The sequence below is a fragment of the Ambystoma mexicanum genome, chromosome 6p (assembly GCF_040938575.1).
Source record: "Ambystoma mexicanum isolate Mex_15411 chromosome 6p, UKY_AmexF1_1, whole genome shotgun sequence".
Lineage (NCBI taxonomy): Eukaryota > Metazoa > Chordata > Amphibia > Caudata > Ambystomatidae > Ambystoma > Ambystoma mexicanum.
In genome coordinates this window covers 1,529,890,818-1,529,915,110 of record NC_090935.1, presented here as the reverse complement: position 1 = coordinate 1,529,915,110, position 24,293 = coordinate 1,529,890,818, and the positions used below count along the sequence as shown (strand labels likewise).

General features: G+C 45.5%; 1 protein-coding gene across 3 annotated transcripts in view; it reads left to right on the top strand.

The window, feature by feature from the left end:
* The window catches only part of DGKQ (diacylglycerol kinase theta), a 1,656,676-nt gene that overhangs the window by 96,666 nt on the left and 1,535,717 nt on the right, over positions 1-24,293 (top strand). The gene's annotated exons all lie outside the window — the stretch shown is intronic.

Genomic DNA, 24,293 nt, shown 5'->3' with positions numbered 1-24,293 from the left:
GCATTTGGACATGAAAATCAAAATGTAAATCTCAAAAGGGAGTTGCAATATTTCTGTTCTAGACCCCTGAACGAACTTTGAGAGGGGCTGGATTTGGGGGGGGGGTGGATCCAGGGCGGGGGGCGGTTGTCGAGAAATGTAAATGTCCAATTCTAGTTGCGAGATCATAATTTAGCACCGCCTAATGTTCACTTTCCATGGGAGGGGCTTAGAGAGTAAAAAGATCTTGCACTATGGAAGAGGGGACAGCTGCCAAAAATCACCAAAGGAGATCTGCTGCAAGTTACTCTGGGTGGAAATATTTAAAGAGGGCTTGAGATTTCTACTGCTGTGGAGACTAGAAAACAGAGGCTGTGAGACTTCCCTGGAGCCAAGGAGGGAATTGCTGTGCAATCCCAAGGACTGAAGTGCTGCCCAGATTCCTGTTTTTCCCAAGGGGCAAAGCCCTGCTCAGTCCCCATGAGTGCCAAGCCCAGTGATTTCCAAAAGTAAGGAGATTGTCAAACAAATGTCAGTGTGGGGATCTATTTAATTAACCCATTCCCTTTCATCAGTGGGTTCCCTTCCATTAGTGGGTGGGGGAAATTGTGAAGACCCTTAGCAGGTATGACTGTATATTAATTTAATTAACTCCCAAATAGATTGACGCAGGGGGGAGCTTGGAAGAATTCAAACCTCTCACCCTATCTCCTAGCTAGATACGAGATAGTCATGTAAAAAATGATTGTGGTCCCTTGATTTTCCTGTTCAGCCCCGATATCACTAAATATCACTGATGAAAAGGGGTGTCCTTTTCTAAAACGAAATTCCCAACTGAACCCCTACCAAAACCTGCTTTAAACAAAAGATATAATTGGCCCCAAAACAAAATTTATAATTGTCACCATCCCAAAACCTTGCTTTCCAACCCAAAATATACTTGTCCCAAAAACTTGCTTTTAAATAAAAGGTATCCTTATCTTAAAATGAAATTCCCTTTTATCGCCACTCATTCAACATTGTATTTAACAAAGGGGTGCCCTTGGTCCCACAAATGAAAATTCTAAACCCTCCAACATCCACAGCATGGGCCTTTAAGTGAAGGGGGGTTCTGAAAAACAAACTTCTCTATCATCCCCATTTTTACAGTCCACCTTGCCCGAGAGAGGCCTTAAAGTGAGGGTGGGGGGGGCGGGTCCTGATAAAAGAATCTTCTAAATTGTCCCCACTTCCTAGACCTGGCCTTTGAACAGACAGGTGCTGCATGTCGTTCATGCTTGGGGTTGGGGGGAGAAGTGCTTTGCAAAAGTTAGACCTCGTGTATCCAACACTGAACGTGTGATGTATGTCTGGTTTTAAAATCCAACCTGTGGTTATTTCCAAGCTAAATTCTGGTGAAGTAATATTTGCCACACGCATTTTTGCAAATCTGTAATTTCAACTACTAGCATTTTAAGTGCGCAGGGAACTCCATATAAAGCCTTGAAGGTGAACTAGTTTTATAAAACAAAAATTGGGTCGATGTTTTAACACTAAAACTCTCAGCCAGAAACTTTGACGATTATGTTCTAGTAGTGTGCCACATTAGTAGCATAGAAATTCAACATACAACGGGGTTCATGGAAAAATAATTTTGACAGTTTAGTTAGCCTGTGTCCCATGTTGGTAAGAGAAAAGTAAATGCAGAAAAAGTGTGCTTAAAAGTAACATCCTACAGAAAAGTGGGTTTGGTAATTGAAGCTCTGTTTTCTGACACAAAGAAGGCGGCAGGTGTGATTAAATCACACTATTATCCATTTAGCTTATAATTGAAATAAATATATATTCTTTCCATATCCCGGCCTGGTGCTTGGCTCACTGTGGGTACAGGGGGGGGGGCTGGGGAGGAGATTTATGTGGCTCTTTATGAGGCTCTTTGAGTTTTCAATAGGGCTAGCACAAAACAACCTAAGCAAAGTGTTGTAGGGCTCCTTGATTGGGGGGTAGGGGAATCTCCCCAGGTTAAGGGTGGTCCCTTAATATGACGCTACAGGTCGTGGATGGTTTGGCATAGAGCTCTTGATAGAACACCACAAAGCGATCATTTATCTCTTTAATGTCTGAAAGCAGGGTTCTGGACCTTGATTTAATTGTATCAAAGAATTGTGCCAGCTGTTGTCCCTTCGATAGGACAACCATTGGGCTTAAGAGGTGGCTATTATTCTCAAAAAACTTCTTGTCTCTGTGTGGTAATATTCTTTAGTTCCCTTCGACAGTGTTTAATTTTGCCTAGGAGGTCCCCCTGCAGCTGTTTTTCGCATTGTTTCCAACCCTTTAATTTATACACCCATTTAGTGATCCATTGTCTCTGTAACAAGGCTTTGTATGCATGGTAAGAAGTTACTACATCGGCAGGCTTTTTTTTGCGGTGTTTTATTTTGCAGAAAGTCGTCAGCCGAAAAACTCCTTGAAAAATATAGGGGGTGGGTGGGTAGGGCATATAAGGGGCACAGGGGTGTGGGGTATTGGGACTACAAAATAGGGAAGGGAGGCTTGGGGGGACCCCCCCCAAATATAAGTTTTTTTTCTGCCAGATATTTTAGGGGAAAAAAATCTGCGAAAAAAAGCCTGGCGATCTAAGAACATAGAACCGTATGCATTCCAGCATAACAGAGCAGTAAATCCCTCTGTCAGATTTTCTTCTGAAAATATGTCTGAGTACTGCCCCAAGTGTTACCCAAAGTCAGGATATTGCAGAGTCGGTAGATTCAGCCTCTAGGCCGGGGCCTGTGGACGCGCTGTTTGAGGAGAGATGTGTAGCAGTACTGCAGCGTGACACCGATATAGTAATGGTTCGGATCTCACAGAAGTCAGCCATTGATGGCATTGGTGACACTAGCAGCCATTGATCAAGACGAGCATAGCTTCCATGGTGGTTCGAGTAAAAGGAAAAGTCTTGTAGTTGGATTAATTTCCCTGCACACATCCCGCATTCGAAGCTCGTCCATCAAGAGCAGAAGCGCCCTTTTCTTTTTGGGATGCGTGGCACGGGGATAGAGTAAGGCGGATGCCTATCCATGGCGGCAACAGAGCAACATTCAGGCCCCCCAATAAATGTAAGTGGACCCACATGAGGGGCACACAGTGTAAGAACATGCAAATAGAAGCCACAGACTTCTGTCCGGCCATAAATATTCTTAAGGGTGATACACTGCTAGAAAAGCACCCCTTTCACAAGGACAAATCGCCCATCTGGATCAGTTAAAGTATCTAACGGGACGAAGGGTAGCTGTCTGTTAATGAGAATTGAGAACCCATTTATGCAAATATTATGCATGGAAAGCCTGCCTGACCCACCCACAAGATAGCTTCTCAGATTCAACCTTATCTAGGTGGATCTCCTGAAGAAAGACCCCCCCCCCCCGCCCCCGGTCTTGCAAAAGGTTAAGCATTATACAGCGTTTAATCTGGTTGCACAAGCCCTGTATATTGAAAGTGATGAATCTAATATTCGTCATGTCATCAGTTTAGCTACCTGCAAGAATGCACTCTTAGACATGGCCCTCTGAAAAAAAACAGCAGTGCTTGAACAATATCCAGTAAACCGACCAACACCCATAGTTGTATTTCAACCCATTTCTGGAGGCGCTGCAGGCCCCACAGACCCCAATGGACATTGATAATATAAAATCGTCCAAACTTCAAACAGCTTTTTAGAAATTTTTTTTGAAGTAAGTTCTGCTTCTTGGTTAGTTTTCACTTTCTCTGCAGTGAGTCTTTCATTACTGAGTCGCTAGAATGAAGTTGCAATGATGAGACTACCTGCCAGGGTTTTCAAGCGAGACCCTACTCCCCAGGTATCGAAGCAGTGTAGTCCTATGGAAGCTGCTTGCCAAACCGAAAAGGTCGTTTCTGAACCGTGTGCAGTTTCTGAACCGTGTGTGCATTGGAGCATAGATAAGAATTCTGGCCAATCGGCACACACTGTTGCTCCAAACCTCAGTCCACACTTCCCACCTAGTCAACTCAAATTAGATCCATGCGTGCTCTGGAGTGGACTAGAAACCCTGGCCTGCGCAGCGCTCCCTTGCTCCGATGTCTGTAGCTCTGCTCTGAGCCACAGGACTTCAGTCAAATTAAGTTACTGCTTGGGCAAATGATCTGAAAGGACTATGCTGTGCCCCACCAGGAGACCAAACATTCCCCAAGGGCAGGTTTGATGTTGTTGACCAGGAATCGAAATGTGCCCATGGCTTAATTTAAACAACACTGTGGGCGAACCACGTGCTCAGAGATGTAACCGTTGCAGAAAGGCAGTTATAGAACTTGCACCAACCTTCAGTACTGGGAACGGAAATTATTTACACTGGGGTACCACAACCGACTAGGGTTTAATAGATAGGATCGTGATCAAACCATCCCCCCCAATAATTCTTCATGACGTTGGTGCCAGTATACGTCCTTACTGCCACTTTAAATCACTTTCATGATGACAGCCTACATGCCATTGCAACTTTAAGATAATGAATGAATTCTTCTGCCCATCACATTGGCCTTGCCCCAGGACCCAACCCCATCTCTCCCTGCACTGCTTCAGACACCTACACGCACACGCACACATGTACACTCTACAGGGCACATGTCCAAGAAAAATGGGTAGGCAAACCTCTTCACCTAAGCATTGGTAAGTGAATTCACAGTACGTGAAGAGCTGTTAAAGTGAAATGTGCCCATTTCGTTCAGTTGGTCTTTCCCAATTGAAGAAAGTGGTAGGACAAGTACGCTTTTGCCCCGCATTAATCATGAACACCCGGAGGAAAAAAAAGGGAATACAAGGAAGTTTCCTGTATGGCAAAGCATAAAAGGGGCACACACTTTAAACCAAAAAAAGCTGTCTTTAAATGTTTCCTACAGCATACAATCCTAAAGGGGGATTTCAAAGGCATCGTGATCAGAATTTCATGTGGCCTTGTGGGTGAATGCCTTGCTCCTGTTCCTCATGACCTGAATTTGAATACGGTCATTGGCACAGCAGGGGATTTTCACATATTAGGGGAGAAATATTTTGCAGGAGCCCTGATCCAGGAACGTCTGGTACATTTGCAGCACTGGCAGGCCTTTGAGTCAAACCCTTTTCACCTTTGTGGACCTTCCCCTCCATCTAGAAATGACAAAGGCCTGACTCCCTAAAAGCAAATGTCTGTTAAGGTTATGTTATGTTATGTTATTTTGCATTTATATAGCGCCTTATATACCATTGGTATGGTCTGAAGGCGCTGGTAGGTTGAACGCCCTTGGGAACCGAAGTTCATATCAGTAGAGGGAGTAGAGAGGGTCAAAAGGTGCGTGTGAGCACCGGGTATGTGTGCAGCTCGTGCGGTATCCGTGTAATAGCTGCTTTCTAGCGGTAGGTGTGATGGTTGAGAGGTCAGGAGTATGTGTTCGTTCTGGCAGGATTTATCCAGATCGGATGTGGCTGCGTTAGGCCTGAGGAGAACGCCTGGCTGGGGGGTGTGTAACCAGCAGTGTTTACTTAGAATGATGTGGAGTGAGCGGCGGATGTTGATATGAGAACAGTTATACCGAATGGTGTCATAGTATCCCTGTGTTCTAGTTGAGTGGTGATGTAAAGGAGAGAGTAAGCATGATGGTGTGATATGATGGTTATATGCTCTTTCAAACGTTATCTGCATTTCAGACCATAGTATACACGTCACGCAATTCTATGCGCTCCTGTCCGTTCCATGCACTCCTATCTACTCCATGCACCCCAGTTTGCTGTATACATTCCGGTCCGCTCCATGCACTCATGCATTCCGGCCCACCCTGCACGCTCGGGTCCGCCCTGCGTACTCTAGTCTGCCCCAACATTCACAATTCTGTCTAAGTGTGGACATGCTAATATTCACCTTTCCGTCTAAGTGTGGACATGCTAATATTCACAATTCTGTCTGGGTGTGGACATGCTAATATTCACAATTCTGTCTAGGAGTGGACATGCTAATATTCAAAGTCCTATCTAGATGCAACGCAGGCCAATATTCACAATTCTGTCCAACTGTGGCCATGCTAATACTCACAATTCTGTCCAAGTGTGGATATGCTAATATTCACAACTCTGTCTAGGTGTGGACATGCTAATATTCACAATTCTGTGTGAGTGTGGACATGTTAACATTCACAATTCCATCTAGATGCGACGCAGGCCAATGTTCACAATTCTATCTAAGAGTGGGCATGCTAATATTCACAATTCTATCTAAGAGTGGACATTCTAAGAATCACAATTCAATCTAGATGCGACGCAGGCCAATGTTCACAATTCTATCTAAGAGTGGGCATGGAAGTATTATGGCACTCTATGTTATTGGTAGGTAAGATAGAGTGGCAGGGGTTTTCTGGAGTAGAGTGATTGCTCTACTCCCCACCCATGCCACACTCACGGTTTTTGTTGGTGTCTGTTGGCTGCTGGCTTCCTTGGCGTCCCCTTGCGGACACCTGCTGACACTTCCTGGAGCCGCCTCTGTTGGAGCCACCCTTGGCCTTGGGGCCCTTACCCGGGGGCTGCATGGGCAGAGGGCTGCCCTGGGAGGACCAGTGATGAAGGGTGAGAGGACCAATGAGAACGGGCCTGAGCGGGTTGGGAGGCGGGAGGGAACGGAGAGAAGGAAGAGGGTGCGGAGTGGGAGCGGGCTGCTGGGGGATCAGAAAGGCCTCTGGATATGGGGTCAGCCACAAAAGCCTGCTGCCTCTGGGTGTGAAGGAGGCCGGCAGGGGGCACTGCGGCCGCTAGGCCCAACGAGGAGTCAGGCTCCACCAAACACGGGAGGGGGTGGGCCAGGAGGCGGGAGAAGGGATGCGGGAAAAAGGCAGGGGAAGCAGGATGGCGATCAGGGGCAGGGGGTCAGCCACACAGGCCGAGATGTTGCTCCCCAGGGCCCAGGAGGGTCCTGGGGGGGTGCACTCACCTGCTGCCTCTGGGTGTGAAGGAGGCAGGCAGGGGGCACTGCGGCCGCTAGGCCCAACGAGGAGTCAGGCTCCACCAATCACGGGAGGGGGTGGGCCAGGAGGCGGGAGGAGGGAGAAGGGATGCGGGAAAAAGGCAGGGGAAGCAGGATGGCGATCGGGGGCAGGGAGTCAGCCACACAGGCCGAGATGTTGCTCCCCAGGGCCCATGAGGGTCTTGCGGGGGGTGCACTCACCTGCTGCCTCTGGGTGTGAAGGAGGCAGGCAGGGGGCACTGCGGCCGCTAGGCCCAACGAGGAGTCAGGCTCCACCAATCACGGGAGGGGGTGGGCCAGGAGGCGGGAGGAGGGACGCGGGAAAAAGGCAGGGGAAGCAGGATGGCGATCGGGGGCAGGGAGTCAGCCACACAGGCCGAGATGTTGCTCCCCAGGGCCCAGGAGGGTCCTGGGGGGGGTGCACTCACCTGCTGCCTCTGGGTCTGAAGGAGGCGGGCAGGGGGCACTGCGGCCGCTAGGCCCAACGAGGAGTCAGGCTCCACCAATCACGGGAGGGGGTGGGCCAGGAGGCGGGAGCAGGGAGAAGGGACGCGGGAAGAAAGGGGAAGCAGGATGGCGATCGGGGGCAGGTATATAGTTTCCTGTTAAAGCCCCGAATATAAACACTCCCCAAAGACATGAGGCATAATGATCTCTTAATCTGTATTTCCGCGCTGTCTCAATATCTTCTGCAACTCGAGTAGAATGTGGGTAATGAAGACCAGACCAGGCACCTTTTTCTGAAGCAATGTTTTTTTAACCAATATTTCATTCTAAGTTCCTGGGGAGTCACTGTTGGGACAGTTTTTGTGAAGTCCTACTAAGGGTTTAGTAAAACCATAAAACAGGGATGGTACAAACCTCCACTCTTGGAAAGGCTGTACCACCTCAGTATTTTGTAGCATAGACAGAGCAGCCATGCTTATTTTAGGTGGGAGAGAGGGATGTAGCTTGGTCCAAAGAAACACAGAGACACTATGGGGGTGATTCCGAGATTGGAGGCAGCCATGGTGCTATTAGCACCATGGCTGCCTCCAATACCGGGTCCGGTCTGGCTGAATGGGGACTTACCGGGTCATTCCGACCCTGCAGGACCCGGTAAGTCCCCACTCAACCAACCATTCCTAATTCCCATTGAGCCCCCATATGGCTCAATGGGAATGGGGAAGGCGCTAATTACGGGCCCGTAATTGCCACCCTGGTCCCTTAGCAGAACCCTCCAAGGACGTGTGGTCTGACCACACATCCTTTGCGGTTCCCGCTAAGGGACCTCGGAATTGGGTGGTAAGGGTTACCGGCACCAGTCTCCTTACTGGTGCCTGGTAACCCTTACCGCCCAACTCGGAATGAGGGCCTATGTAGTCTAAAAATAAAGGGTTTATTTAAATACAAGAAGGCCAAGATGAATCCTGGGTAAATAAGTACTATCACATTTATCTACAATTACAGTTATAAAAACCAACTCAATACTTGAGGCATGCAACCCAAAGTATTACCTTGTTAAGAAAGCAGTCAGCAGTCCAAGGTTAGCAATGCCTATAACACATTCAGAATGCAATCGGCTATTCTTGGGGAGTAAAACCAGGTTACATATACTTTTTTAATACAGTCAGTAATTCAAGGGTAGTAGACCCTGTCAGTCATGCAGTGACACTCAGTTAAGGAATCCCTTAATAGGCCAACCCTGTTACCAGGATTATTTTACTGAATAGTGGAAACCTATAACTACATTAAGGATAACCCTCAGTTATACTAGGTGAGTAAGACCTAATGGTGTAATAAACTATTAAAGTTGAATTTCAGATCAGTGGAAATTTCAGATTGAGGTAAGCAAAAACTCTCCAACATATTTTAGGATAGCACAAGGCTAGACCAAGGTTAGTAAAACCCTAACACCATTCAGGCTAACATTCAGTTATGCTAGGTAAAACCCAATGGTGTAATAAACTATTACAGTTGCTATTCCAGATGCTTTTCCGATCAGTGGAACACAGACTAAGGTAAACACTATTATAAGATTGCACCAGGCAGACCAAGGTCAGCTGAACCACAGCACACTTATTCAGAATGGCACACATCTAATCAAGGGGTGTAAGACCTGTATACTTTTTAACTGAGCTACCGGCAACTTAAAGGTATGCATACACCTAAGACTGTTTTAGAATCTGTATAAAGCAGACCAGGGAAAGCAAAACCCAATGTTACACTTTCAGAATGACCCAATGTTATTCAAGGTAGATAAAACTCAATGTAGACTTAGTCTAGCCAGGCTATACAGTAGGTCAGGGAAAGCAAGACCCAGTTGGTGAACGTACACGCTTAATCGGAAAGAAATAGTTAAGTGAAGCCAACAGCATTTACTTTTGAGAAGTGGGCGAACCAATTCACAGGGGAGTAAGATATACATTTCGGAAGGCAACACATTCGACGTATGTACGAACTTTTATAACTGCTCATTTTTCAGAGGGGCAGTTAATACGGCAGCTGTTACATGTAAGTAACTTTTAAAAAGTGTGTTACATTTTTCAAGGCAGAATCCTTTTCTTATCCAGTTCATCCCTAATCTATTGCATGAATTCTCTGAGGTCTAGGTGCCAGCTGTGGACAGGTTGAGATAGGGTACAGTTGCAGGGAAAGTCCGAGTTCCATAGGAAGTCTCTTCAAGACAAATAAGTAGTTCACTTTAGAGTTTGTTGGGGTCCAGGGACTTCAGAGAAGATACCTTAGAGGGATTCCAGCATTGGACCTGGGTGTACTGGATGAGAGAACTCCCAATCACATGAATCGCTACAAAAGCTACACAGGAATCACACAATGCTACACAGGACTCACACAAGGCTTAAGGTAAGTAATACCCAAGCCAACACAGTGCCTCAGAAAAAAAAGAGGAGTTTGCAGCTGGACGTCTTCAGGATCTGCAGCAAAAACACAGTAGATACATTCCTTGTCATGAAGTCTGAAGAAGGGACACTGGAAGGGGTTTTGCAGCAGGGATAAATGGGCAAGGCTCCAGGGAGTTTCTTCGTGGCTGGATGTGGCTCTGTGGTTTGGTGCCCTTTTCAGGAGCCAGGAGAAGACTGAATATTTCCAGTCAGATTCTCATCGCTAATCTAACCCAGCACTCGGGTAGGGGACTTCAAGGACTCAAATCGTGTCTCTTGAGAGCCAGGAGGGGGCCACTAACGTTTTGGATGGATTTGGACTTCAGAAGACCATGCACCGCACAATGGCTCGAGGTCCCAGGGTATTGGGGTATTTCAGCCCAGCAAGGTCAGAGCATGTCGTGGGGTGGCTCAAAATGCAGGTCTTCTTGAGCCTAGTGGGTGTCCCCAGCCTCTGGTTAGGAGTCATCGCTTTCGGGATCCCCAGGTCGATTGGAAGGAAGGGTTACAGCAGGCTCCGGTTTTATTGAAGGCTCTCTGGTTGCTGGAAATCGTTACAGCCGCTTTTCTTCATCTTCCTCTTTGGTTTCAGCTCCAGTGGTTGACTTGTCAGCAGCTTGCAGGTTCAGAGTTTTTATCAGAAACTACAGCATAACCTCTGCATTCTCTTCCTGCATCAGGACAGCCAGCCCCCCACTGGAAGTTGGTTCCTTTCCGACAAGTTGAAAGACAAATGGCTGAAGAGTTTTGGAATCCTCCATCGCTTCCTGCCTTTTCAGACACTTTGGAGCCTGGGCGGGGAATTGGAAGGAGTTCCACCGAAGACAAAACTTCCACTGAGGTTGTTCCCATCTAGAATGGCAGGGGAACACCTCAGAAACAGCAATCGCACAAGAAATGGTGAAAAAAAAGGAGCCCGCCATTTTAAAATGGCGGCTATTCTCTGCATTATTGTGGCTGAATTAACAGCCTGCAGCTAATAAAGACTAAACGTCATAATGATAAAACTGCTGCCATCAGCCATTCATGTTAAACTCACAATTGTAACAAAATGTTACCAGGTAAGTAAGAAAGGGGATGCATTGTATCCCCCCAGCACTCCACATAAGGTAGGGTGTGCTGGCTCACTTCTACAAAATTTAAAGGGGATGAAAATCTCTCTTTACTACTTGGGAACTGTAGTTCACCGAAGTATAGGAAAGTGAAATTAACAGGGGAGCCCAGAGGTTGTAGGAAACAATAACTTCCACCATACACCATGGAGAGACCTACAAATGCCACCCATAAAAAGAGTAAAATACGAGGTGACCGGGGAAAAAGGTTCCCTCTTACCTAGGGACAAGGTAGTTCCCGAGTGCAAGCAAAAGGTTCTGGGGTTGACACAGATCAGGAAGATGTATCATAGATATGAACATCTTACCTAACAGACAACCCTGGGATTCATGAAATGTGAACTGTTGCTCTTCAGCCGTTAGTGAAAGATAGAGCTATGATATGCATCCGTCTGAATCTGTGTGAGGTGTGTCTGTGTTGGAATGCATGAATAGTCAAGTTAGAGCGATTTCAATGACAAAGCTGTTGAAAAGGGAGGCAGGTTGGTAAAAGAAAGGTTTCTCTCAGCTTGGAGAGTTTAATATCTGTGCGCTATTTTGAGCGCTGTCTGTTTTAGAGGACATTGGCACCCATTTCCTGTGTCTGTTTTAGACATTTGCTGCTGTTTGGAATCGTTTTGGCAGCCTCGCAGAGCACTGTCGCACACAGAAGCGTCTCTGGGCTTGCACGAGCAGTGCACATCCTTTGTGTGTAACTGAGGCAGAAATTGCTAGTTGCATGTCTTGGGATGTTAATGTGAAACTGCCGGAAATGTGCCAAGTCCATGTGTACACCAACATGTGTTAACTGTAGATTTGCAGTTGACAGTTCAGGTATAAACACTAGTTTGAGGGTTCTAGATGGCAGTGCGTAGGGCAGAGCATATGGCTCCAATCTAGTTTCTTGCTGTGCTCTTGTCAATCCAATGCTGCCCGGTAAGCAGTGATTAATGGGACAGAACCGCGAGGACAGGCCCTGTCCAGGGATCCTTTTATTTCTGCACCAAATCTTCCTGGAAAGTGATTATGTACAAACTGCGATGGACCATCTACATTTTTTTAAAAACCTACTAATGTACCATAGCCTGCGGTCGATTAATTTCTGAATCATGAAATAGTTGGACACAATAACAAAGCAGCCCTCCTGTTTCACTAGTCAACACATATTTTACTTTTTGTGCTGACCTGCCCCTTTATTCACATGACCTACAGAGATGCATGTCTGTTTCAAATTAGGGGATTTTTCTGTGATAACACAATGCAATGATTACACACCTCTGAAGTTGCCCATGTCCTATGTGAATAGCTCATGTAGCCCTCATTCTATGCCTTTCACACTTGGTAGGACACGACCTGCCAACTGGCCGGACTTCATCAATTACAATTTAGCATTTGGGAATTTGTAGACCTAAACATGGGTTGCATTGGGGCAACTAAGTGCTACTAAAAGCCTTATTGGAATTGGGTCCTCTCATTGTAGACCTATCAAAGTGTCCCATGTTATGTGTTCGATGCTCCACCAATCTGGAATCCATGCCCTTATCACTCAAAACACGTATACTGGCAGATAATCTCTCGTCCTTTCAGGGACAATGCCATGTTGCTGCATATTTTGGTGAAGTGAGTTTTAATGAAGCTCTGTTAGACGACAAGAGCGGCAGAGGTTTGCCAACATTATTATCTTTATTGAGCTTCATTTTTCTTACTGAGCAGTTGTATCACAAGCAGATTACCATTGTGTAGCTAATTAACCTAAGGCATACCGCACCCCTGTCTAAAATACGTCTCTGGCAGGATATCGTAACCTAGTGCACAAGATTCAGCTTTTCCTTGCTTTCTCTTAAGCTTGGATGACTCGATCTCATGGATGGCAGTTTACGTAAAATTAGTCTATCACATCGGTCTTTGTCTCTACCGGTTTGTATTACTAGACCAAATGGTAATCATTTTATAGATCTCCGATGGCGAAACACCTTGTACGCCTAGCAAGATTCAAACTTGTGACATGAGGATCACTCCCTCTCGCTCTTCAGGCATTGAACCCACTGCACACACACTGCACTAATCAATCACTAGATCCTATTTCAGAGTATTCCTTCCACCAAGTTTGTCACTTTCTCAATTATCTTATTTATTTATTTTATTTTCTTCTTTCTTTTATTTTATTTTATTCTTGCGTTATATATATATTCAATTAAAACACTTTGTTAAAGGGACATTATGGTTAAGTCACATTAATAAAAATCTATGAAATTCAATGAAAAAAGTACAGAGGAGCTAAGTTAAATATACTGGAAACAAATGTCTTAATTTAAGTGACTTTTCTCTTGCACCATACTTGTCTTGGTGCTTGAGAAAAATATGTATTTAGAAAGGTGATTGATAAATGTCTATGTTCAACAGCTTCCCTCTGGTATCATACTTCCATTGATACTGGAGAAAAGCAAGTCCCAGGAAATTGTTCAAATGGAGAAATGCATACACTTGCATCCTGTTAATATGCTATTCGAAAATTCGAAAAAGTATTCTGTGTATTTAGACTGATGAACAACCAGTCCAAAGATATGGAATGTCTAGTATTTTTAGAATACAATGTATTTTGAATATACCGTGAATGCTTGAATGACTATCAATAGTGAGATTAACATGGGCAGGAAATTTGTTTGTTCTGATTGTTTTGGCTATTCATAATATTGTATTAATCTCCAGTGGAGGCTAACTTGGTTGAAGTTCTATTTTTCTTTTAAATATATTTAGATTTCTGAATACCGCATTGTCTGTTCCCTGTCTAGCATTGTGGGATGATATTATATTTACGAGAATGTTAAATTGGCATGTCACATCTGCACGAGCCAAGTCTATCGATCAATAAAAATGCAAGTATTTCTACACCTTTCCCTATTTAGTGACTCGGATTTTCTAATGTAACACCAATATAAATCCGGAGGCCTGCAAATAGTTGGGGAGTGGCAGAACCATCTCATATTTCCCTTTGAAAAACCCCTCGACTACTCCTTCCATACATTTATGCTCGTCAGGGTGTTGCTTCAGATGTAGGAAAATGAGAACGGATGGACACTCGTGATGAACTAGAAAGAAAATATTGTTTCTAGTACCAGTGGGCACTTGAAATAGAAGAAATGTTTTTTGAATTTCTAGTTCCAGTATCCCCCTGGGGTGAGAAAAACATTTCTATTTCCAATTTGAGCGGCATATTAACAATGAATAAAAGAGAGTTGTATTCTATTTCCAGCAGGTCCTGCTCTTGCTACATACAGGACATGATTTATGTTATTTCTCGCACAGGCTGATATTCGAGCTTGAAAGGGGGAAAAAACATGGTCATGCGATGGCAGGCAAGGCCCGTGTCTGCTTGGTACCTTCAACTTTTTGTAATAAGTTGCTGAAAAGGTTTGAAGGCTACAGGAACAGGAACATTTGGGTGGTTTAAGTTTCTCTCAGATGGGTTCAAGCATGGAATGGAAGGCATAATGGAACACCACTCCTAGCAGGAATAGCTATTTTCCCATTTAGAACTACGAATAATATGCCAGCTGCCGATTCATTGTGGAGTCCTTTTTAGTCAAGTACATACCGTTACCAGTGGGGAAAACTCACAATTTCCCCCTACAGGCCCATATTATTGATTATATTATGCCCATGGCTAAGGGATCCAATGCGTAATGCCTCTCCATGGCAAAATCCTAAAATGATCCTTCTCACTGCTTTTTCTGCCCGATGGCGACAGCTTTAACTTTGCCCATTGGGAGAGTTCACTAATCTAGGGAGGCCATACATCCTGGTTTTGCTGGGATTGTCTGGACTGGACATGGAGTCCTCTGTACTTGTAGGTTTTTCATTGAAAAAGCCCATCCCGCTTTTTCGGAGCGGTTCATGACAATGCTCATGAGCTTCGCTCCCAGTATTTGCGTGTGCCGCGAGATAGCATGAAAGCATTAAAGTAGATCCTGTCTAGTGGGGAACGCATGCAGCTCGTTCAGCAACCAGTCAAAATAATGAATGATGGCTGCTATAGTTTGTTTACTTTTAAGGCCGGAATAACAACCATCCCTGGGTGGCTTCCAACTAGCAACATTTCATTTACCAGCCATATGCAATAATTGCCTGCACCGGAGTCTTGGTAGAAATCGGTTTCAAAGGTGACCAGGAATATGAGTGATAGAAAAAGCTCCTTTGTATGCCTAGTCTAACGGCTAAATCATTCAGGAGAAGGCCTGTAACTGACCTCCCCCATTCCCTAAAGAACAGCAACTCCCAAATTGTACTCCTTGCTTGATGTTGGATGGCCTGTCCATCCTAATCACTTGTAGTAATAACCAGACTCTAACAATAGTGATCCTGAGGTCAATCTGTCTTGGTGGGCAATACTATTGCGCTTAGTTATGTCTGTGAGTTTTGCAAGTTATTCTGTGGATTGCTTAATCGGCACTGCTTCCATGCTGCACTTTGTTCTTTAAGGATGGCCTGTTGTATATGTTTAATTATCTAGCAGTGTGCGTTTAAACCTCACAATACATTAAACAGTTATTTCATATAAAAAAGTGAAAACAGTACCACAATGAAAATTCTGATCGTGCTGATTTTTGCATACACCACGTGTACGAACCTTAGACTTTGTCACGTATCGTTTTGCCCACACGTGAATCTGTTCAGACCTCCAGCCCATGATTAATGAGGTTGGTAAAAAGTTAAATAAATCATACAATTCAATGAAGGTCATGTTTCTTTCCTGCTCTAAATTATAAATGTGTGTGTATTTTTAGCAAGCAAAGTTAGATAGTTCCCAGCAAATTGGTGAGATCAAGGTCTCCTTAATGTCCTTTAAACCTCCACTCCTTAATGGCTTGGTTTTTTTCGACTTTCTGTTCTCCCAATAATTCAATAATAAAAAAAGTTAATTCACGTGTTTCATGTTGTACACTTAGTGCTCCATTTCCCGATGAAAAATGGGAACACATAGGGCTTGATAAACGGAAGCTTTTTATAATGGCGCAATCCCATAGGAAAACCCTCTGTGAATCAGGCCCATGGTGTATGCAATGCATTGAATCCGTTGTAGCAGTGGGATATTGGAGTAGATGTGTCCTCCCGTTATAGTTTGCTAGAGTACTAGCTTGGCCATTCTGGCAGTGCGCGGTCAGACGGCTGTACACCCATGTGGTAGTTGGAGGAGAACATTCCCTCAAAAGAGCGGTCGCACTCTTCAAGATAGAAAAGGCATTGATGGTATAATGATGTCCTTTCTGCATGATGCATGATTAGAGGAGTACAACAATCTGCACTTTCCAGACTGATTCACGTTCCTCCTATCATGGGAACCCTGAGAATCTGCAGAAAATCAATGCCGGGGGAAACCATCATTGATAGTGAAGAAGGATGGGCCATCAGTCATTTCTCCCTCATAAACGGTCCTGAGAAACGCGGCACGCTCCCTTCATCCCCCACCTTTAGCATCTGCTTAAGAGGTGACCTGGAAGAAAAGGAGCAAGGCCAATGAAATTGACCTTGGAAGCATTCCCTTAGAGTTGTTGTCCTGCTATGATATTTTCCTCGTTAGCCCTTGCTGCCCAGGGGGGCATGGTTCATGCTCTGCAAAACACTAAATGTAAAACAAACATGGGATTTGTTAACTGCTTAATCCCCAAATCTATATAACCATTGCCAGTATGTCTTGAATGTGCTGCCTCCCAGCCTGTATATATAATTTGGGGCTAATCATATACTTTTTAGGGCTCAAACTGTGCCCAACAAAATTTGGAAAAAGACTGTGTGTGTGTATAGGGATTTTTCATTTTAACTATTAGGCCGTGCATTGGTGCCACTTATAAGCCCAAACTGGCTTATAGATAAGAAAGAGAAGGGATGTAAGGAAGTGCACATGGCATGTGGGTGTTTGGCTTTTTACAGACCCATTGATTGGCAATGACCATGCTTATCCCTATGGTCATTCCTCCCCATCATCTGCCCCTCACTGTACAAAACACACCCTCCTTTTTCAGCAAGCTCTAGCTTGAGTTACTATCACTGAGTGCAGTAACACCTTGTTCTGTGCTGTGTAGGGCCTACGGGTGTCATTTCTAGGCACTCTTCTGAGAGTTCATGTTATGTTGCTGGAATGTATTCAGTACACCACTGCCACTTGCATGCTCTTCAGGCGTGCTTGTTCTCCTGAAAGATAAAGGTTGGGTTGGGTTTCTAGGAAGAGAGTGAAAATGCAGGGTAGCTTTTCTGCTGTCTTGATGCGTGCAGTTTTGAAGTATCCCAGAAATATGTATGGGTCTGTTTGTAGGTGCTCTGTGTCAAGACCATTTGTGTCCAGATGGAACCAGGTGTATCCATGGTGTTAGGGTACATTGGCTGAGGGGCGGTAGTACAGAAATTGTGGAGGTATGTAAGTTGGTTGTAGAGGTGTAGCATTCTTTTGGGCAAACAATTAACTTGAAATGGTAAGAAGCAAAATACAGTGGGGCAACAATTAAACTATGGCACAATTCACGCAGTGGTGTGTGAGGCCACCGATGCTTGGAATTAGACAATCTCCATGGAAGTCTATATGTTCATCTGTGCAGTAAATGAGTTTCCATAGGGGTAATGCAATGTAAAGTTGTGTTCTATGGTGCCGTTGTGCCATGTGTGGTGCCATAGCTGTGCATGGTAATAATATATGTAGCTAACAACACAGATGCATTAAGCTAGAATAAGCTAGAATACCTAAGTATGTAAGAATGCTATACAAATGTGTGTAATCACAGTTCGGTGTCCAAATGGAACATACACACACCACACTTTAGAACAAATACAGTTAAAGGTAAAATAATACTGTTACAACGACCTAAAGGGCGGGGGTGGGGGAAGATGTCTGGCAAGTTCATCATTGCTTTACGAAGTTGTAAGGCAGCACCTGCACCCAGTAACAAACTTAATGAGCAACACCCTTATCTAAGAACTAGGGCCCAATAAGTTCAAGGTCCATAATCAGGTCTTGGCTAGTTTGTGGGAGTTTTAAGAGGTTGTCCATGTTCTCCAGAATTAAACAGTGATTCATTGGGGTAGGCAGTGCTTTGCTTAATGACTTTAATTCAGGCTCAGGTGGACTCCAGCCCTCCTTTGGGGAGGACCTGAACCATTCGAAGTGCCTCTGATGGCCAGTTATTGGCTGGCTGCCATCAACCCCATATCTGCACAGCACCATGACCTCATTCTGGCTTAGGTGTGGATTGAGACTAGACCGCCCCAATGCCCTGTTCTAACTAGTTCAGCCACCTCTTCACCCCAACTGACTCCCCAATAAAATATCCTGCCACTTTAAATTACAAACTCATCCTCCACAGATGGCCGCCCAGTGCTAGCTTTTAGCACAACCCTAATTGAGCTCTGGCCAAGCTCTCCTCTTCACTCCTGTTGCACTCTTCCACAATGTTGGTAATCGCACCCAAGACAATTCAAACTATCGAAATTGGGTTTCATCAAACCCATAGACTGGCTCTCAAGACCGGGGAACTCCCAACCTGCACCCATCAACACCACTGAGTTCGCACACGCCTCTCCTGCTATCCTACTAACAACCCTCTTCTTACAGAGCTACGCACAGCGAGTCCAACACAAAATGTCAGAAGGGGTGTGATCCTGCTTCATATTACTATGCCTTAAATAAACCCCTGGAAGTAGGTGTCAAAGGCATCAGTTCATGTGCCATTGGGCATGTTGGCATCCTTCTAGAAAACGGTCCGGTCTCTGCAACATTGATTGCACTGAAGCATCAGTGCTTTGTTGAACAGGCATTTTGTTTTAAGGGAAGGGCCAGGCACCGAAACAGAACCAATCAAATGCAAGTGAAGATATCCTGGAGCACAAAACTGTTATCTTTGTAGTAGATCATGTCTAAGGTATGAACTTTTATAAGAGTGGATGCATAGAAATAGAGAGATTGAGACAACAAAGGTGTTAAAAGGGTGAATTTACTTATGCAAGGTAGACATATCTAGAAGAAATTGACAATAGGAGGGACTCTCTAACAAAGCAACCAGAATAGGATGGTTGGGAGTGCGTGTGTATGCGTGGATGAGGAATGAGAAAAAACATGCTTTTACCCTGCCAGAAAACTGGCCCACCGACTGCTGGCGATTGCCACCTCACCTCTAATGCTAGTTTGTATGTCATGGGGAACAGGTTGACAACAGTTGACTTCGTGAGTGCCATCAAGCACATTTCAGGCCGTCTAGTGACTCCTGGGATGAGATTGTGTGCTCTTCACCAGATTGGGTATTTATCAAGTGACTGGCCAGGGCATTTGAGGCTTGAGATCGGAAGACTGCGGGGGAAAGAGTAGAGGTCAAAGCTCGATAGTTAGAGTGGATGGTAGAGGACATGTGTTAGTTACTATGCAGGTTAGATAGACCAAGATTTCACCCAGCGGCACTCTGTGGACATTTCTAAAAGCATGAGGGACCACACAAGGAGTATGCTGGGCTGTTGTTCATTGCTGCACAGCCAGCCCGGCTCAAGTGTCCTCTCTACTACATATGGGGAGGCATAGCCCAGGCAGCAGCGATGTTGCAAGAAGACTAGAGCATGTGCTGTGCAACAATAGAGTCTAGGAATTAAAACCCTCGCTCTTCTGGGCTCCTGAAGCAGCAGTTGGTCATGGGCAGCAGGCGGGTGACTGTCCAGTCTCTTCAGTGCTCCTATGTCTTCTTCTGTAAGTGTAGTAGGGAGAACAAGCCTCTTCCAGGTTCTCGCCTTCCAAATGTCAGTGCTAGAGTGTGTGCCGACGAGCACAAGGGCAAGCTGACAATTCAAGTCCTGGACCGTCGGAGCTCTTGGAACTGTGGGCAGTTGCAGACATGATGCCAGTATTATCTCTGACATCCCTTTGTCGCCTTCGGTAGGTGTAGGGATTCTATGTCGCTGATGCACTCTTTGTATGTGCTTTCCAATACCTTAATGAAACCGACTACTCGGTTGTTTTTTTCTTGCTCGAAAGTCCTAGTCAAATCGGCCCAAAAATGTACTTTTGAAAGACCAAGTCTACTGAAGTGTCTGCCTGAAAAGTGTTTGAGTATTTGATGGTAAGATTGATATGTTTTTATTCACAATCCTTACCACGTACACCATTTCCAAAATGTGTGTGAGTCAAGTGCTGCATTTTTAGTTTTGGAGGGGGCATTTTGCCTTCTCCTCCGCGAGACAGTGAATGCGCGTTTTCACTATTGATTTGGTAAATGTAAAAGGTGAGACAGGGCAGCACGTGTGTTTTGTCTGCCACATCAGACACCAACCAATGGCTGATCCTCAGTAAATGACGCATGGTGCCTCTACTGTGGGAGTAGCGGTCCCAGATTGCTCATAGCCCATTGTGGACTTGGAAGAGGGAACGTTATTACTTTTTTTACAGTCCACGTCTGATCACAGTAGCTGGTTGTGTGCACCCTGCATGGCAGCCCTGACTTCGGCAGTACACCATACCTCTAACATTTTAAAAGGGCATTATGCACCACTTATTGCCTGGCTGCACCCTGCATCTCTATTAGAATTACATTTTTTTGTACAGAATAGACCCAGGATTTTAAGATCTGTGGTTAAAAGTGCTGTCTGGTCAGGGGCGCCCTGGGACATACAGTAGACCTGGGCACCAATAAAAAGCATTGGCAATGCCAACAGTTTTGGTGTTAGTAGTTTATTGCATTTTACATTTAGCATGGAGGGAAGGAATGAGGAATGCCAGCACTGGGAAGGAGAAATGGCAGCATGGGAGGGAATGCAGGGTAGTGCTGGGGGGTGAGGGAAGCACTGTGAGCAGAGGAATAAGAAATAAATGGCAACCTGTGGGAGAAAATAAAATCCAATCGATGAAAGTTAGGATAGCAACAGTACACAGGAGCATTGTACAACATTTGAAGGAAGGAGTGCCAATGCAAATGTGGGGTGGGGAGCGGCAGCTCAAATGGGGGGAAAGGAGCGTTGGCACAAGGAGGGAAGGAGCGATGGTGCAAGGGAGAAAGGAGCAGCAGCACAAAGGGGAAAGGAGCGACAGCGCAAGGGGAAAGGAGCGACAGCGCAAGGGGGAAAGGAGCGACAGCGCAAGGGGGGAGGAGCGACAGCACACGGGGGGAGGAGCGACAGTGCATGGGGAGGAGCAATAGTGCAAGGGGGAGGGGGACAGTGCAAAGGGTGTAGGAGGGGAGGTCAAGAGGGAGGAGGGACAGCGCAAGGGTGGAAAGGAGCAACAGCGCAAGTGGGGGAGTACATCTTTTGGTTCGTTTTATATCTGCAGTTTGGTCTTAGTTGTCCTATATTGTAGTTTTGCCCTCAATGGGGCTCATTTTCGGCCCAGGGCAGATATACAGTGCGAACAATCTTTTGGAGAGGGGCAGTACCACTGACACCATACAGAGGTCTTTGTAAGAAATCTGATTTCTTACAACTGATTTCTTACAAGGACCTCTTTGTGCCATTATTTTTTTGACAGGTGTGGTACCACCGACAACATAGAGGTCCTCTCAGATTTCTTATGAGGACCTCTGTATGTTGTCAGTGGTACTGCACCTCTCCAAAAAATAATGCTTGCGTTACACATACAGAGGTCCTCTCAGATTTCTTATGAGGACCTCAGTTGCTTGTCAGTGGAAACCTACTTCTAGCCCAACAGGGCCAGGAAAGTAGCCCCAATTTAGCCAAACTCCCTCCGACTCTCAAAAGAAGGCTCACTACGTGGCCTCAGCTTTGAAATTGACGCACACACATCATGTTACAGTACACATGATTGGAGAAAATAAGTTAAACAAGCCATTATTAAACAGTATTTGCTTCCTGTATAAGCACCTAGCAAGCAAACACTACATAAATGAATACATTGGCTTAATAAAACAAGAAATAGCATGGAGTGCATTGGGAGCTTCTGCCCCAGCATTTCCATGTGTCAGGCCAACCAGAAACGCGCCGTTGTGCCCCTCTTTCACTCTCGCTTCACTTTTGCAAAGGGTCCCAAAATCAAAAATGGCCATTTACTTTCTGGACCAACATTTGAGGACTTCCTAAGGCACCGTTTTTGATAATACTTCTTGCAAATAGTGAATTTTAAAGCATATTTGGTGGTCAAAGCTGCTAACTGCCCTGTGCACGAACTGCTCAATTTGGCGCACTTTGGCCCAATAAACGGTCCCACTTTGGCATGTTGCACCCGCCCTTCGGGCATTGACTTCTTGCCCTTTAGTCCAGTCCAAGCCAGCATCTGGTTCCGGTTTTGCTAGCAGTAGGTAAATGCCAAGGGGCTCTTTTCAGCTGAAGCATGTATTGCCGATTTTAAGGAGCAGTGGTAACGCTTGGTGGTTTGTAGCATATACATATATTGCGATAGTGCTCTCTGGGCGGTTGTGCAGCATATGACATATACAACGTTTTACACTTATTGTAAATATTAGGAATTTGTCTTCCATTCAGCCGTGGCGCCCAGGCTAGACATTAGGCAGGTTTCAGCCTATCGAGGCCGGGTGGAAATGAGGCGCTGGCTTTAGTGTTCTGTTAATGCCGGGCTGCCATATTCTCGCGTCATTTTTCGCGCTGAAGTCGATGAAGCAGACCGCGGCCTTGAAGTTGGCCGCCTGGACGAGCGCTCGCTCATTAGCTGAGGAAGTGACCTACATTTACATCGGAGAAAAGCCTTCTCTTCGTTGCTGATCAGTAAATCCTCGGTCGAGGTGTGCCAACAGGGTGTGGCAACGGCGGAAGTATTCTGAAAGCCTTTTACCCATTTCATAAGCTTTTACCCGGCCGAGTCTTGCCGCTACATGGATTGTTCCTGTGGTGCTCGTGTGCAACTGTTTATGTAACGGCAGCAACGGATGCCTGGGTTACATCCGGTTTTCTGATCCGCGCCGAGGTCGGGAAGGGCCCCTTTAGCCACTGAAGCAGCCCAGTGTGTGTTGTAAAAATAGACAGTGCCCATAGTTTCCCTGAGAACTTGTACGGTGTCTCTGTGGCAGAAACAATGCGAAGGCCTGCATGGCATTGCCCCGTGGTTAATGGATCACGTGTCCACTTTTAAACATCGTGCACTGTTTTCCTCCTTGCCCACCAAGAGAATGGCCCTCTGACCCTGTACAGCCAATTGGAGTGCTCTGGTCTTGCAGAGTATGGCGTCCTTCTTTGTAGGGTCGGTACATGTTCTGCCTCATCCCGCTCTGCTTTGAGTTTTGGACAGTAGTGAGCGTTTCAAGCTGCCTGGGCGTCACTGTGTGCACGGGATTGCGGTGGAGTTTAAGATCTGCAATTTCACAGTCGCCGTGTTCTGCTGTCCCGCCTGATTATTCCATTTCTTTAGGACAGTCACACCTTCTACTTGCTTTCCTGGCCGCCTGCCAAACTCCCTATTACATCCTGTGCTCCCGACTGATTTGACAGCCCCTGGACTAATGCTTTTGATGGAATAATCCAGCATTTCCAGCAAAAACTTTTCTTTAGCACATTTAAGGCATTTTTGCAACACATAAATTTAATTTTGAACTGATACCGTTTCTCCAAACAAAACTAGCCAAGAGACGGACCTTCCCACCACTGCCATGCCTGAGGGAAGTCAGTTTCCCATTATTGTAAGGATACTTAGCATGAAGGCTAGCCAATGACACACTTAAATGGAATTGTCAATGATAGCATGTCCCACACTTACATTGAACTATGAACATTAGCCTGCCCGACATCTAGATAGGATTGTGAACATTAGCATCTGCCACACTTAATGGAACTTGAATGTTAGCATGCGCCACATTTAGAATTGAGAACATTATCCTGCGCCGTATCTAGAAAGGATTGTGAAGGTTGGCGAGTGCCACACTTGGGCGGAGTTGTGTAGATCGGCAAGTGCTACACTTAGACCAAATTGTTAAATGTCATATAACCCACTAACCAATATAAGCTCAAACTCTCTGCACACTTATCTCACTCAAAAAACTCACACAACCATCTCTCGCACAACAAGCTGCACGCACTTCAGCACACCGCAACAACACATAAGTCACACCAACAGCACACGCGGACTGACACCGATCCAATACTCTACCAAAGCTCAGCACCTGGTGTCTACCGAGTTGAAGCTGCCAACAGTTCACCACTCCTCTCACTATCCTACTCTCTCTTCACCTTACAAACCTATCCCTTCTTCTCGTTAACAGATCCGCCAGAGCGCCTGGGGACCAATTCCATTGGTGACGGTGCACGGGACAAATACCTTTACCATAACATACTTTGCTGATAGCGTGAAGAAGCCGTCCTGCCCCTGCCAAGTGTGAACAAAATATGTTTTTGACTTGTATTGAGTCAAATCTATTTCCCGTTTTCTATAGATT